Here is a 14,316-nt window from a genome sequence, read left to right as displayed (position 1 = left end):
CAGATTATGATTTTTTTCTTTGTGCTTGTATCATGATTGTGTTTATTATAATTTAAAGATTTGTTATCTTGAAAATTAAACTCATCTAAGACACATGGGAAATATTTTTAGATGCATTTGCATGTCAAGGCAGCCCTGTACTGGTATCAAGATTAAGAGAATAAATGATTGATAAATATCTGGGCAAGGTACTGTGCCAAACCTGGCGTGGAGGATGACGATCTAGCAAATCCTTCTCCATAGCGGTTGATCTTTCAGATGGGAGTTGCTCCAAAATGTGCAGATTACCATAACTCTTTACAGTAGTGTTTCTTTCGCTCATTAACAAATGAAACAAGCAAGGACCATCAGGCTACTGTTTCTGATGTTTTCCAAACTGTTCTCCTCCCACCCCCAGTATAGCCGATATTGCGTGTGGCTTATGTGATTGTGAATCTTACGGACTGTAATTTCAAAGTTTGCATATGAATATATTTTCAAAAGTTTGCATATAGATATGTTCTCACAAGAGTTTAAAATTTGACTTTCATTTTAATATTTGAAACTAAGAACGTAAGAGTAATTTACATGGCGTCCGATGAGTCCTTTTCATAGGCAGTCTCAGATGTAAAGATTACTCGGGCTTCACTGAAGAGTTGGCAGCAACATGTGTTTTACCCTGTGTGTCAACCAGGCTCTGGGATCTGGGCTGGGGCATTGTGGAGGGTGGTGAGGGGCTGGCTGACCTGCTGGCCTGCAGAGGGCGCCAAGAAGCCACAGCAGGTGTGTGGGTCCTGGGCACCTCTGGCCCTTCCTCTCAAGTGGCCCCTCCTCCCTAAGTTCCCCGAGGAAGACAATCCAAGCCTAGTCAGCTTTTAGTTAGAGCTCACAATCACATGAAATACAAGTTTTAGAAACTATTGAAATCTCTTAAACAGTTATGCTTGTCAATCCTTGTCACCCTGCTGCATAATAATAGAGATTTAGAAAGTACATCAAGTTTCTAAATTCTTCTTACTCATAGGAGAACAATCCTTTTTTCCCCTTTCAAGCAGAAATATTGGTTGGCATTGATCGCCTAATTTTGGGGGTTTGTCAGGACCCAAATTTTAGTGTAATTTTCCTAAAAATTGGAATTAACAGAGAATTAAGGTTTTTCCCTTAATTCATATGTGTTGAAAATTGCTCAGAATTTCTGTTTAGCCTTTTTCATGTCACAGATCTCTCATAATCAGATAGAAGGTCAAGTTTCTATGTTTTAAAAATGGTTTTTCTCCTTAGAAATTTTAAAGCACTTTCGTTCCATGTTTAAAGGTTTTATTGATATGCTGATAAGAGATTACTTTGGCTTCAAATTAAAAATAGGTTTGTAAGGAGAGTCCAACAGTAAAGAAAACATTGGTCACTTAATATTTTCTAAATTCTTAAGATAAATTTAATGCTACAATGATACTTTCTTTGTCTTGTGATCAGTTTATCATGTACTTTCCTATTGAAAGAATTTAATTTTTTGCTTTCTTCTAAAAGAGTATTTAGTACCAAGTCTGCATTTATTGAATATATTTACTGATTTTTTTCCTTTTCTTTGTCTTCTCTGTACCTTTGACAAATTGAATCATAAAATCTGATGACACTTTCCTGCACTGCAGTATAAGAAACTGCTGGCTTTTATGAAACACTGCAAACTACTTCCTAGGTAAACAGATTTCTTACTTTGAATTACTGCTGTTTGTAAACTTTCTTTTCCCTTGTCATGATACATTTATGTCAAAATTTCTTACCAGATTAAAGGGTATTAATACGTGTATACCTCTCATAACTAGAAAATTCTTGAATGTTAGCTGCCTCTGCTGTTAACAGTGCAGTTTTCCACTTCTGCTTGTCGCATATTTGTGCATTGCTGAGAGGAATCTTAAGATGACTTTGTGGTCTGCTTCCATTAATTGTTCTATAGTGGATATGCTTCTTTCAGTAGTCAGTGCTTGTGTTTTGCATTTTCGAGATTGCTCTCTTATTTTACCTATCTAACATAAAGTTTTTTCTTTCTTCCTTATTATCTCCAGGTCCTTGAAGTTAAATAATTTAAGCAGGCAAATTCTTTGACTAATCTTATTTAGCTATAGAAACAGTTGTCTCTTGAATGGATGGGGTCGCAAAGAGTCGGACACGACTGAGTGACTGAACTGAACTGAATCTTATTTAGCTATAGAAAGAGTTGTCTTTTGAATGAATAAATGAATGATTTAGGAGGGATAGTTGGAAAAGTCTGAAAATCTGTGTGCTTTAGAGGAAAATAATGAGATTACTTATCTTAAATGTCAAACTAAAGAATTGGAAATTAAAGTGGTTTGCCAATTTAATTTCTGATTCCAATCGAATTACTTTGATTTGGAAGCCATTTTTACTGAGAGAATGGTTTGTTAAGAATGTTGTCTTTGAAAGTTTCATTCATCTAGGTGGAAAGGTGGGACTCTTGTAGAGTTAAAAGCTTAGAAATCAGGAAAGTACATAAGAACTTCAACTTGAGTAAGCTACTCAATTTTTATTAATGTAAATGAGCAATCCTTTCCATCCCTCCTCTCTTTTCCCTCTCTCACATATAACACTGGGCTCATGAAGGATCATAGAGATCATTAGTTTATTGATCCCCAGATTTGAAAAATAAGCTGGGCTGACATAGGCTTGTCACCTTTTAATTTTATGAAATAAAAATTATCAAAGAAAACTTACTATAAATTACTGTTCAGAAAAACACCAGCAAAGCAAAAAGAATGTTCTTCAAGAATAAAAAGTGTAACTTTATGAAAAATCAAAGCACTTTCATTCCTCAGAACTACTGCCCACTAGTGTTTAGGGACACTGAACTTGTTTAATTTCTAAAGTTTAAGGGTTACCAAGGCTAAACATTAACAGAGATGAAGTGCTTATACCTCTGGGTATAGATGGAAGCACAGCTCAGTCCAGTTGTGTGGCCACGATCTTGTCCAGTGGTTCTTAACTACTTTTTAGTCATGTGTGATGTATTTTGAGAGTGATGGGATCCTCATCTTGGAAGAAAAAATGGACAAAAACAGTGTTAGGACTGAAAAGAATACTACACTATAGATGAGTCCATTAAAAACTTCTGCTAATACATTCGAGTGCACAGTTTTCCAGAAAAATATAAATGCTGAAATAAATTCAAGTTATACCATTTAAGAGTTTTTATTCTGTAGTTACATGTCTTACCACAAAGAAATATCAGGTTCAGATGGCTTTTCTAGCTAGTTCTACTAAGTATTTAAATAATACTTAATTTCAGCCCTCAGAAACTCATAGTTTCCCTCTTTCAGGAACACATCCTAACTCATTTTTTCAGGCTAACAGGTCTTCCTACCAGCACCTAGACAGGGACAGTTTGAATAAGGAAAATTACTAGCCTCACTTATGAAGATAGATAATATTAAATATATTATTAACATAAATAATTCCACAGTGTGCCATTCTGACAATACTTCATCATTAGATCAGGCGCATTCCAGAAATACAGGTTGGCTCAACATTAAAGTATTAATCTCAATCGTAAATAAAGGAGAAAACCCATCATAATAGATGTAGAAAAACTATTTGATAGAGTTCTTTTAAAAGCAAATGAGCCCCACCCAGATAAAATTAAAAAAAAAAAAACTAGAGAAAGCGATAGAACAGAACTTTTCTTTTTTTTTTATTAGCTGGCATATATTTTATTATTGTTGTTACTATGAAGACTGTGCTAAGGCTCATAAAATAACATTTCAATTTTCAATTATTCTTAAAAAAAAATTCCTGCAGCAAAACATTGCCATCTCTACTGCAGATGAAAAAAGTGCTAACCCATTAACGGGTACCTATACATAGTAAACATTCTGTAGAGGAACGGTTAGAAGCATTCCCTTTATAATAAGACATTTCACTGCCACTCCTCTTTAGCACTAGGGTGTCTCAGGTCAGTAAGATGAGAAAGAGAAATAAAAGGAATAAGTATTGTGAAGGAAAAAAGGAAAAAACTACTATTCGCAGATAGTTTTCACATGATCTATATAGAATCATAATCTATAGGCACATTTTCAGAAGTGAGATTATTGGCAAGGTAGTCATATGTGAAATCATTAAAAAGTTAATAACACAAACTGGGGCTGTAACAATAACAATCTAGAGGGGTGGGATGGGGACGGAGGTTGGAGAGAGGTTCAAGAGGGAGGGGCCATTGTATATCTATGGCTGATTCATGGTGATATTTGGCAGAAACCAATACAGTACTGTAAAGCAATTCTCCTTCAATTAAAAGTAAATAAATTAATGACCCCCCAAAAAAGTTAATGGCATTTTTATTTACCAGCAACAAAAGAAAAAATATACCAAAATGAGAAATGTATTTAAAACATGTTCAGATGTTTAAATATAAAATGAAGTGACTGTACTCTTCAAAAATGACAATGTCATTGAAGACAAAGACACACTCTGGAAATATTCCAGATTTAGGGATACTAAAGAGACATGGCAGCTACACGCAATACCTAATCCTAGACTGAATTCCCTACTGGAGGGGGAAAAATGCTATAAGGGATGTTTTTGGGTCACTTGACAAAATTGGAACACAGAAATTAGACATAAGTATTATATCTTTGTTAAACTTATTGGAGTTGAGAACTGTTGTATCTGTGTGTAAGAGAAGACTTCGATTCTTAGGAAATGCACACTGAAGTTTTAAGGTGTAAAGGGTCATGATGTATTAGATTACTTTCAATTAACTCAGAAAAAATGCATATATTTGTGAGTGTGTGGAGAGAAAGAGAACATAAATTTATAAAGCAAACAGGGTAAAATACTGATTTAATGAATCTGACTTAAGTGTATACAGGGCTTCCACATCCCCCACCCCTTCTTGTAAATTTGGAATTACCTCTAAAGCAGAAGTTAAAGAAATAGTGTTGAGAGAATAAGTATGAGAATAAATCCACAGAGCTTTGTGTTTTTCATTAATTCAAATTAAGTTTTCACATTGATAGGACTTTTTCCTAAGTCAGGGATGGAGGGCTTGGCACTATGGAAGGGACAAGGGAAAGGGTTGTTTAGCCGTAAGGAGGGACTTTGACAGGTTTTGACCTTGCTTGATTTTTATGTCTGTATTATAAAGGCACAGAGTGATTTTTTTTTTTTCCTCCCCAAAGTTATTGTTTTTATTTTAGTTAAGGATGTAAATCAGGAATAAAAATACAGCTATTATTTTATTTCTACTTAAAGCATAAATATACATTCATTTACTTGTCTTTTGTTGTAGGGTAAATCCTTTTCTTTGAGTAAAGGTTCAGTTCAGTTCAGTTCAGTCGCTCAGTCGTGTCTGACTCTTTGCGACCCCAGAATCACAGCACGTCAGGCCTCCCTGTCCATCACCAACTCCTGGAGTTCACTCAAATTCATGTCCATTGAGTCGGTGATGCCATCCAGCCATCTCATCCTCTGTCATCCCCTTTTCCTCCTGCCTCCAATCCCTCCCAGCATCAGGGTCTTTTCCAGTGAGTCAACTCTTCGCATAAGGTGGCCAAGGTAGAGTCCTGCATTTACTCATTTGCATAAACTGTACACTCCCAACACAGCTTGTACCACTTTCACTTTCTGGGTTTTTTTTTTTTTTAAATAAGTGAAAGTTAAGACACTTGAAATAATATAAGTTACAATCTGTCTAGATTTTACAAATTCCTTTACCTTCTAACCTTTTACTGTTAACAGTTCTCACTTTTCTTTTGACATTCCTTTTTTTGTTTGTTTTTAAAAATTATCTTTATTGGCTCTTTCCAAAATATTCAACTTAAATTTTGTAGAAACAATATCATTTTTGTATATCTATTAAAATAATATTTAATCACATCACACAATGGCACAGTTTGCATAAACTGGGTTGGGAATAAGCACTGTTGATTGCTAAGTCTCTGGGGTCGCACAGAGTCGGACACGACTGAAGTGACTTAGCAACTTAGCAGCAGCAAGTATGCCTTTTAGTTGATATTTAGAATAGATATAGTCTACAAGTCTTGCCTGTGTTGTTGTGGGCAGCAGTGGTGTTTTTTGCAGACACTGCATAATATTTGGTGAATTGGTTAAGCCAAAGGCTATTGAGAGTTTCTACTGTGGAAGACCAGTAAGAGTGAGTAGCTGTAGTGGCTGGCTAGTTTGTTAAATGGCTCAGTAATTTTACTCAACAGTGCAAAATGAATTTTGAGTAATTTGAGTTAATTTCTTTTAAGATACAGAACTGATTATTACATAGGATTACTGGCAGAAGGCAAATAGGTATGCATAAAACTTTCATTTGATTTATATCTAATATTTTTATACCATGTTTCTTTCCCAGTTACCATTCTTAGGTTATATTTGATGATTTTATCAGTCATGATTCAATTACAGTGGACACGTTCTTGGTTAACTTAAGCAGAAAGAAATGTGATACTGGAGTTGTTAAAGGTTGGCGAACAGGTTATTGGCTGGAACCCCAGGGACTTAATCTTCTGGGATGTCTCATAAAACACCCTTGCTGGTGGGGTCATCTTAGGAACTGCCATTTTTGCCACAAACAGAAAACTGAAGAATCAGGGTACAGGATCACAGCACCTGAGGTCTGAGAGGCAGGAAGTTGCTGCTGCATCTGTTTGTCTCATGGAATCACCATTCAAGTCATGCCAGAGCTGTTAGATCCAGACTACCTGCGCTAAATCTGATCGAGAAAGAAGGATGCCTTGTGGGTTTCCATCTATTTCCCTTTGCTGCTCAGTTCTGAATTCAAGTGTCTTAATACTGAAAGAATTTAAATCATATCTGGAGTGCCTATTGCAGTGCCTCTTGAAGATGGAGACTCTTCAGGCATTTCCCCTATGACATATTTTGCTTTGGTGATCAGGCCTGATTTCTTCCCTTTCTTTTATCCCCACCTCAAATCAGTCAATCTCTCTCTCTCTCTGCTTCCCCTGACCTTCCTCCCCTGCTCTCTGCTCATCTTCTTTCTGTCATTCTCTGTTAATGCCAAGGGAGGACAGTCGCTGCCACAGCCCTCATGGCTTCCTCTGTTTCCCAGTTCTGAGTTCTGGGGAAGAGGTTGAGCTAGTTAGGGTCAGTTGTAGTCTGGAGGATTGGCTGCCTGGCTCACTCATAGGTGGGAGAAATTCTTGAGGGGAAAGGAGGAGGATGGTTTCCATGGGCTGGGGGTAGATAAGGGCTTTTTCTGAATGATCTAATTAAAAGGGGTTAGGTACAGACAGTTCTCATTGTTTGTGGTAGTTATGTTAAAAGTCACTGTGAATACTGAATTAGTGAATTCTGAACCGTTGCTCCTAGGGGAAATCTAAGATAGAATTCTGTGTCTCTAATCTCAGTGCTTGTCAACTGGTCAGTTTATCACCTTGTTTTGTGTGCGATTTATTTAAAGACACCTTCTTTAATATATAAGTATTCATTCATTAACAATGAACTCATGCCAACAGTGTAACTGATGGCTGAATGAAGCTATGTAATATGTATTTTCATCATAAGGCACATCCTAACTTTCTTGGACTTAGAAAATTGTGCTTGGGGACTATTTTAAGTAGCTAGATCACCAGTAAGAAGCACAAAAATATAAAAAACACTGGCTATAAATAGGCTGCAAAAAGGATTGTTCACAATATGGGAGCTGAAACAAGAAGGCAAAGCATTGCCCCATTTGACCTCAGCTGGGAGAACATATTCACATATGGGTGATTCGCATATTTCACCACTTAGTTCATGTCTGTGAATGGCCATAGGAGTGCCACAATCATTGATTTGGAGGTTAAAATTTTAGCAAATAGGTGAATTTGCAAATGCAGAATGCAGGACGAATGAGGGTTGAGTATAGATTTGGAGTGGGAATCAGGAGAGCATTAAAAAAAATGTCATTGCTAGTTGGTGGGGAATGTTGGCAGAAAAGACTTCATAATGCAGTCTGCACTTGAGATAAACTTTGAAAGAGATTATAATCAGAAAGCCAACCAAGGAGAGGCCGAGGAAATAGCATAGTAGTTATGAATGCGATAATAGAATTTTAAATAAGGCTCAGATCACAGCCTCAGCTCTTACTATGGGACTTTGGGCAAGCATTTTAATTTCCATCATTGGTGGAATAGAGATAGTTGTGATCACTCAATGGAGTTAACTTTGGGGTTGAAATAAGGAGAGTGCACATTAATACACGATGCAGATGTCTGCTCACAGGAAGTCCTCAGTCATGTCATACAGGAGACACTTTTCTGTATATAGTGCAGCAGAGGAGGGAAATGGCCTGGCACCTGTGGGACCTTTAGAATGAAGCAAAGGGTTCAAGTAGGCTAAATGGCTCTTTGAGGCTGTGGGAGAAGGCAGTAGCTGGATCATTGGAAGTAGTTTTCATGCTGAAATGATTCTGAGCTATTAAAATGTTTAAAATAATGATGGCACGATCAGTTTCATTCTTAGCAAGTTTGTCCTGTATTTTTATAGTGTATAGAGGAGAACTGAGGGGTAAATCAGCAGAGACTCTTGGAGTAGTTTAGGAAAAAAGGGACCAAAATTTGACTTAGGATACTAACACAGGGAATGGAGATTAGAGAACTGACATGAAAGATCAGATAGTTTAAGAAGTCCAATAGACAACAGTTGGCATCCATATAGAAGTGGAGAATGAGGGAGGGATGGCTCCTTGGATTCTGATGTCATTGCAGTGGAGGGTAGGGCTTGTGTACCCTGATAAAGGTTGGATCCACCTGTTCTTGTACTAAAGGTTCTCCTGATGCTCTGTGTATCCCTTTTATTGCAGTACCCAGCCTGTGGTATTTTAACCACTTGTATTCCTTTTTACACATAAGCTCTTTGAAGATTATTAGCACTGGTCACTGTTGGTGACCAAAAACTATAGATGGATTGAATGAACGATGATGAAGACTATGGGATAGAGAAGCAAATTTTGGAGGAAAGATTCTTTTTTATCTCTGTTAAGTTTTAGATTCAGTTTTGTGTCCCTGTTGAGTGTGAGAATCATCTCTGAATGGCTATGCCCAGGAGCCACTTTGATTTACTGAGCTTGGATTCAGGGAAGAGAGGTTCTTGCTGTGTATTTCTGAGGCATTGGTATGGGCAGCTGAGGCCGTGTGCACGCGCTCATCCCTAGTGTCTGTCTGGTGGAGAGGGAAGACAACCACAGAAGGAACCTTGCAGTCTATCAGTTATGAGGAGTTTGGCCGAAGAAGAGCATAGAAAGGAGTTCCAGAAAGTGAAGTGACCATAAAAGAGTGAAAAGGGGTTGGTATATGTCGCACCATACCCAGAAGCTGTGGCAGGAGAGGACTTGTCCAGTTTTAAAGACTGCAGAGAGGCTGCTAAGAGGACTAAAAACAACATTCTGGAAGTGGCAATTGTAAAGTCACTGGTCACTCTTTCCAGAATGATTTCAATGTACTAGTGGATGAAGATGTCACATCGCAGTGGGACTGAAGGTTGAATAGATGAATCGGACAAAATGAGTGTAGGCTATTTTCTGCTGGGTTTAATTTGTGAGGGTTGGGGAAAGAATGCTGAAGGTTGTAGCTGAGATCTGTGTAGGAGGGGCCATGGTGTACAGGGAGCCTTTAAAAATTACATGGAAGAGATTTGAGCATGGTTGTGGGCAGTGGTGAAGAAGCTAATAGAAGAGATTGAATAGGTTGGTTTTTGCTTGGTTTTTGTTTTTCTGAAGCCAACATCTCTGCCTACTGTCGCCTGGCAGTATGGTATTGTATTTTGTAACTTTGAATCCCCATTTACAGTGCTATAGGGGAGCTAGTGTTTTCTCATTTAAATGATGGGGAAGCAGGCCTAGCTTTTAAGTAAATTTCTTGATGGAGGATGTGTGTGCAAGGAATTAGAATCTGGCTGGTTTGACTCTAAGGTCTGGCCTTGCTTCTTGGTTGCCTTTTAAGTGAAGACAGTCACAATTTGAAAGAAACATCCAAAATGATTTAGTTCAACTCCCATTGTTATGGTAGTTTTTATAAGACGCCATTTTCTTTGGTTAAGATTTCCACTGTGATGTCTGTTTAGCTGAATTGTTAGAAGGCAGAGAAACTGTCCCTTGTTACAGTAAACTTTTGTTTAGTCTGGGTGCTTCCACCTAAGGATTTGGACATGGCCAAATTTGCAGCCATGAAATTAAAAGACACTTACTCCTTGGAAGGAAAGTTATGACCAACCTAGATAGCATATTCAAAAACAGAGCCATTACTTTGCCAACAAAGATCCCTCTAGTCAAGGCTATGGTTTTTCCAGTAGTCATGTATGGATGTGAGAATTGGACTGTGAAGAAAGCTGAGCACCGAAGAATTGATGCTTTTGAACTGTGGTGTTGGAGAAGACTCTTGAGAGTCCCTTGGACTGCAAGGAGATCCAACCAGTCCATTCTAAAGGAGATCAGTCCTGGGTGTTCTTTGGAAGGAATGATGCTAAAGCTGAAACTCCAGTACATTGGCCACCTCATGCGAAGAGTTGACTCATTGGAAAAGACTCTGATGCTGGGAGGCATTGAGGGCAGGAGGAAAAGGGAACGACAGAAGATGAGATGGCTGGATGGCATCACTGACTCGATGGCCGTGAGTTTGAGTGAACCCCGGGAGATGGTGATGGACAGGGAGGCCTGGCGTGATGCAATTCATGGGGTTGCAAAGAGTTGGACATGACTGAGCGACTGAACTGAACTGAAATTAATCAACATGGTTCTTGGTCATTGTATTCTTAGCGATGACTGGAAACTTTATCCCAAGGGAAAAGGATAATAGGATTTCTAACAATTAGGTTGTTACTATGTTGCACAAGCTGTAACTGAATGGAAGTTTGCCTCCCTTCTCCCATCCATTTTCTAATAATTGCCTACTTAGTGGAATATGATTGGTGGGTGATGAAGGGACTCATACTCGGTCATCAGACACTGTATAAGTTGAAAGTTACAGGACAGTCAGAAAAAGTGCAAGTACTAAATATAAAAAAAGTGCTGTTTTCTAATTATGCCTTTTAAAAGAGGAATTTTCTAAGATATGTTCTGGTTTATAACAGAGCAGAATGTGTGCATTCTGTAAACATACAAAAGACCCTTTTTGTTCCAGTTGGGCTATTTCTCTTTTAATCCTATTTTTTACCCCCTTAATTCCATCATTCTATTGCTTTTCTATTGAATATCTGGTGACCAATATAGTTGATGCATACAGGTTTTTAAAAAAATTGTTAGGTTAATTAATGGTTTTTGTCGTGTTTTAATTTTTATTGGGGTTTAATTGATTTACAGTGTTGTATTAGTTTCAGGTATACAGCAAAGTGAATCTGATATACACATACATATGTCCACTCTTTGTTAGATTCTTTTCCCATATAGGTCATTATAGAGTATTGAGCAGAGTTCCCTGTGCTATGCAATAGGTCCTTATTAGTTATCTGTTCATACATAGTAGTATAGTGTATATGTATCAATCTCAATCTTCCAATTTATCCCTACCCCTGTAACCATAACTTTGTTTCCTACATCTGTAACTATTTGGTTTAAACCAAAATAAGTTAATTTTAGCCTTTTTAAAGATTCCACATATAAGTGATATTATGTGATATTTGTCTTTCTCTGTCTTTTTACTTTACTCAGTGTGAGAATCTCTAGGTCCATTCCTCTGTTGATGGACATTTAGGTTGCTTCCATGTCCTGACTATCGTAAATAATAGTTGCATACAGTTTTTTTTCTTTTTAATTTTGTTAGGCTGCGCCGAATCTTGGTTGTGACTTGCAGGATCTTTAGTTGTGGCATGTGAACTCATAGTTGCAGCGTGTGGGATCTAGTTCCCTGACCAGGGATCAAGTCCGGGCCACCTGTGTTGGGAACATGGTGTCTTAGGCACTAGATCACCAGGGAAGTCCTTAGATGCATATAGTTTTAATTCATATCCGTCATGTCTTTTTAATGCTCTAACAGGCCCCTGTTCCCACCCCTGTCGCCACCCCTCCTCCCACATTAATTAGCTTTGGGAATATAGACTATCCCACATTCAGTGTTTGACATATTGCTTTCTTACAGTAGTGTTTAGTTTGTTCCACTAGCCCCTGTATTTCCTGACCACTGGTAGTTAGATTTAATAGCTCAGTTTAGATTCAGATTTATTTTTAGGGAAGTATGATTAATAGGTAATGTTGTGTTTTCCATTGCTTCTGTCATGTATACTTAGTCCACCGATTGTTAGGTTGATTCCTTCATTATAAAGCTTCCTGTTGTCACCTCTTGGTTTTAACATCTGTTGGTGATGTTTCCTTAAATTCATTACTAGGAATTAAAAAAAAAAAAGGTAAATGGTGATCATAGAATTCTGTTATTTTTTTCTACTTTTATTTATTGAAATTTTTCTATAAAGAACTTTCTACTATCAATTCTTTCCTTACCTTATGTAGGGGCAGAGAAAGTTTCCCTTCTTCCTATCTAGCTTCTTTGTTCTAATAATTAATTGACATAAGACAGATTAATGAGAGAAAAGCAATTTTGAAAAATAATAGATTTAATTTTGTAGGTACAGGAACCCCAAAGATAAGAGATCCAGGGGCAATTTGGGCAGTTGGGGCTTAAATGAAGCTTGAGCTAAGGGATGGAATCGGGGCCTCGGGCTTCAAAGGGGAGGAGGGTAAATCACCAGATGAGAAGAAGAGCAGATGTTTGATAAGCAGATGTTTGCCCAGTTGTACGGGTAGGTTTTTCAGATAAACTTTTCTCTCTGATAATAGCTCTCTTTCTGGTCCAGGCTCCCTAACTAAATTCTTCAGGTAGGTAAGGGAGAGGTAGAAGTTTTTCTTGAGTCTGCTGGGTCTTGATTGCCTTCAGCTCAAAATAATTCACATACCAAAGAGATACATTTTGAGGTCACAGATTCTCCTCCTCATCAAAAATATCATTTGTTCAGGAAAGACAAGGACTTGATTCTTCCTTTTATTTTAAACCTTTGGAGTATTACGTTGAATGGTGATTGATTCTTTTTTTAATAAAGGAATAATATAGACTTACACATTTACAAATATTTTATAGTTTGTTTATTTCACTGTAGATTCATGATTTCTTTATTTGGTTAATTATGTTATTGTTTCTCAGTCGCTAAGTGTGTCTGACTCCTTGCGACCCCATGGACTCCAGCATGCCAGGCTTCCCTGTCCTTCACTTTCCACTTTGTTCCGGAGTTGTTCAAATTCATGTCCATTGAGTCAGTGACGCTATCTAACCATCTCATCCTGTAATGGTTGCTTATGGTCCATTATTGTCGTTTATTTTGATGGCTCACTTGCCTCCAGATTTAGTCAGTGGAAGCCCCTTCAAGTTGACTTTTCTGTCCTTTTGCCATGTTCCCATCATTTTTTGAGTATTTCTACTTTCTAGCAAGGAAGATATTCCAAGCCTACCTTGTAGTTTTTTTCCCACTTGTCTTGGAATCAGACTTTTATCCAAGAAGCCCTGGTTCCTTTTAGTGGAGAATGGTAATATTTAGCATTAGTCAGCTAGGGCTGCTGTAACAAATGACCACAAACTTACGTGGCTCAAAATAAGATTTATTCACTCACAGTTCTGGAGGCTAGAGGGCCAAAATCAAGGTGTCAGAAGGGCCACACGTTCTTTAAAGGATCTGGGAAGAATCTTTCTCATTTCATATTGTGCTTGCTGGCATCTCTTGATTTGCAGTTGCATGACTCCATCTGTCTTCATCTTTACATGGTGTTCTTCCCTCTGGACCTGTCTCCTCCCCTTTTGTAAGGAGACACCAGTCATACTGGACTTGGGTCCCCCCTAATAGAATATGACCTTATCTTAACTTGATTATATGTATAAAAGACCCAGTTTCCAAATAAGGTCGCATTCACAGGTATTGGGGGTTAGTTTTCGACTTGTCTTTTGGGGGATACAGTTCATCTGATAACAGTGTCTGACCAAGGTTGTCTGCAAACAGAAGCTTACATGGCTCCCTGTGGGCTCGAGTTGGTGAACTGCCATGGTGGGACTGAAAGGCCAGACTTCCAGCTGCCTCAGGTGGTGCCTGTGCCCTGCCTTTCTCCAGCCTGGCTCACAGGGGCCAGAGTAGAGCAGAGAGGTAGCACCTGCCCTGTCCAGGCCTTGGCTGCTCAATTTCTTTTTAAAGTCTCACTGTAGGAAAGGAGAAGGGAGGACTGGAAAGTATGGCCTCCAGGGTTTGGGCAGGTCCTCGTAAGGAACCAAGGGGAGGCTGGAATACAGGTCTCTTCAGACACTAATACAGCTGGTAGTTGTCTCTTGGTTCCTTTTCTTTCTAGCCTAA

The 14,316-nt window shown here is 38.2% G+C and overlaps 1 protein-coding gene across 3 annotated transcripts in view; it reads left to right on the top strand.

Annotated features, from left to right (window-relative positions):
* Window positions 1-14,316, top strand: part of KDM4C (lysine demethylase 4C) — a 409,790-nt gene that overhangs the window by 12,109 nt on the left and 383,365 nt on the right. The window contains exon 2 of one of the 3 annotated variants that reach the window (XM_027549310.1): window positions 1,629-1,675. The exons of the other annotated variants lie outside the window; for them this stretch is intronic. The gene's annotated coding sequence lies outside the window, so the exon portion shown is untranslated. The remainder of the gene's footprint in view (window positions 1-1,628; window positions 1,676-14,316) is intronic. 3 annotated transcript variants of the gene reach the window in all.

This window comes from Bos indicus x Bos taurus, chromosome 8 (assembly GCF_003369695.1).
Source record: "Bos indicus x Bos taurus breed Angus x Brahman F1 hybrid chromosome 8, Bos_hybrid_MaternalHap_v2.0, whole genome shotgun sequence".
Taxonomy (NCBI): domain Eukaryota; kingdom Metazoa; phylum Chordata; class Mammalia; order Artiodactyla; family Bovidae; genus Bos; species Bos indicus x Bos taurus.
The sequence above is the reverse complement of the archived record's forward strand: the minus strand, read 5'-3'. Positions and strand labels throughout refer to the sequence as shown.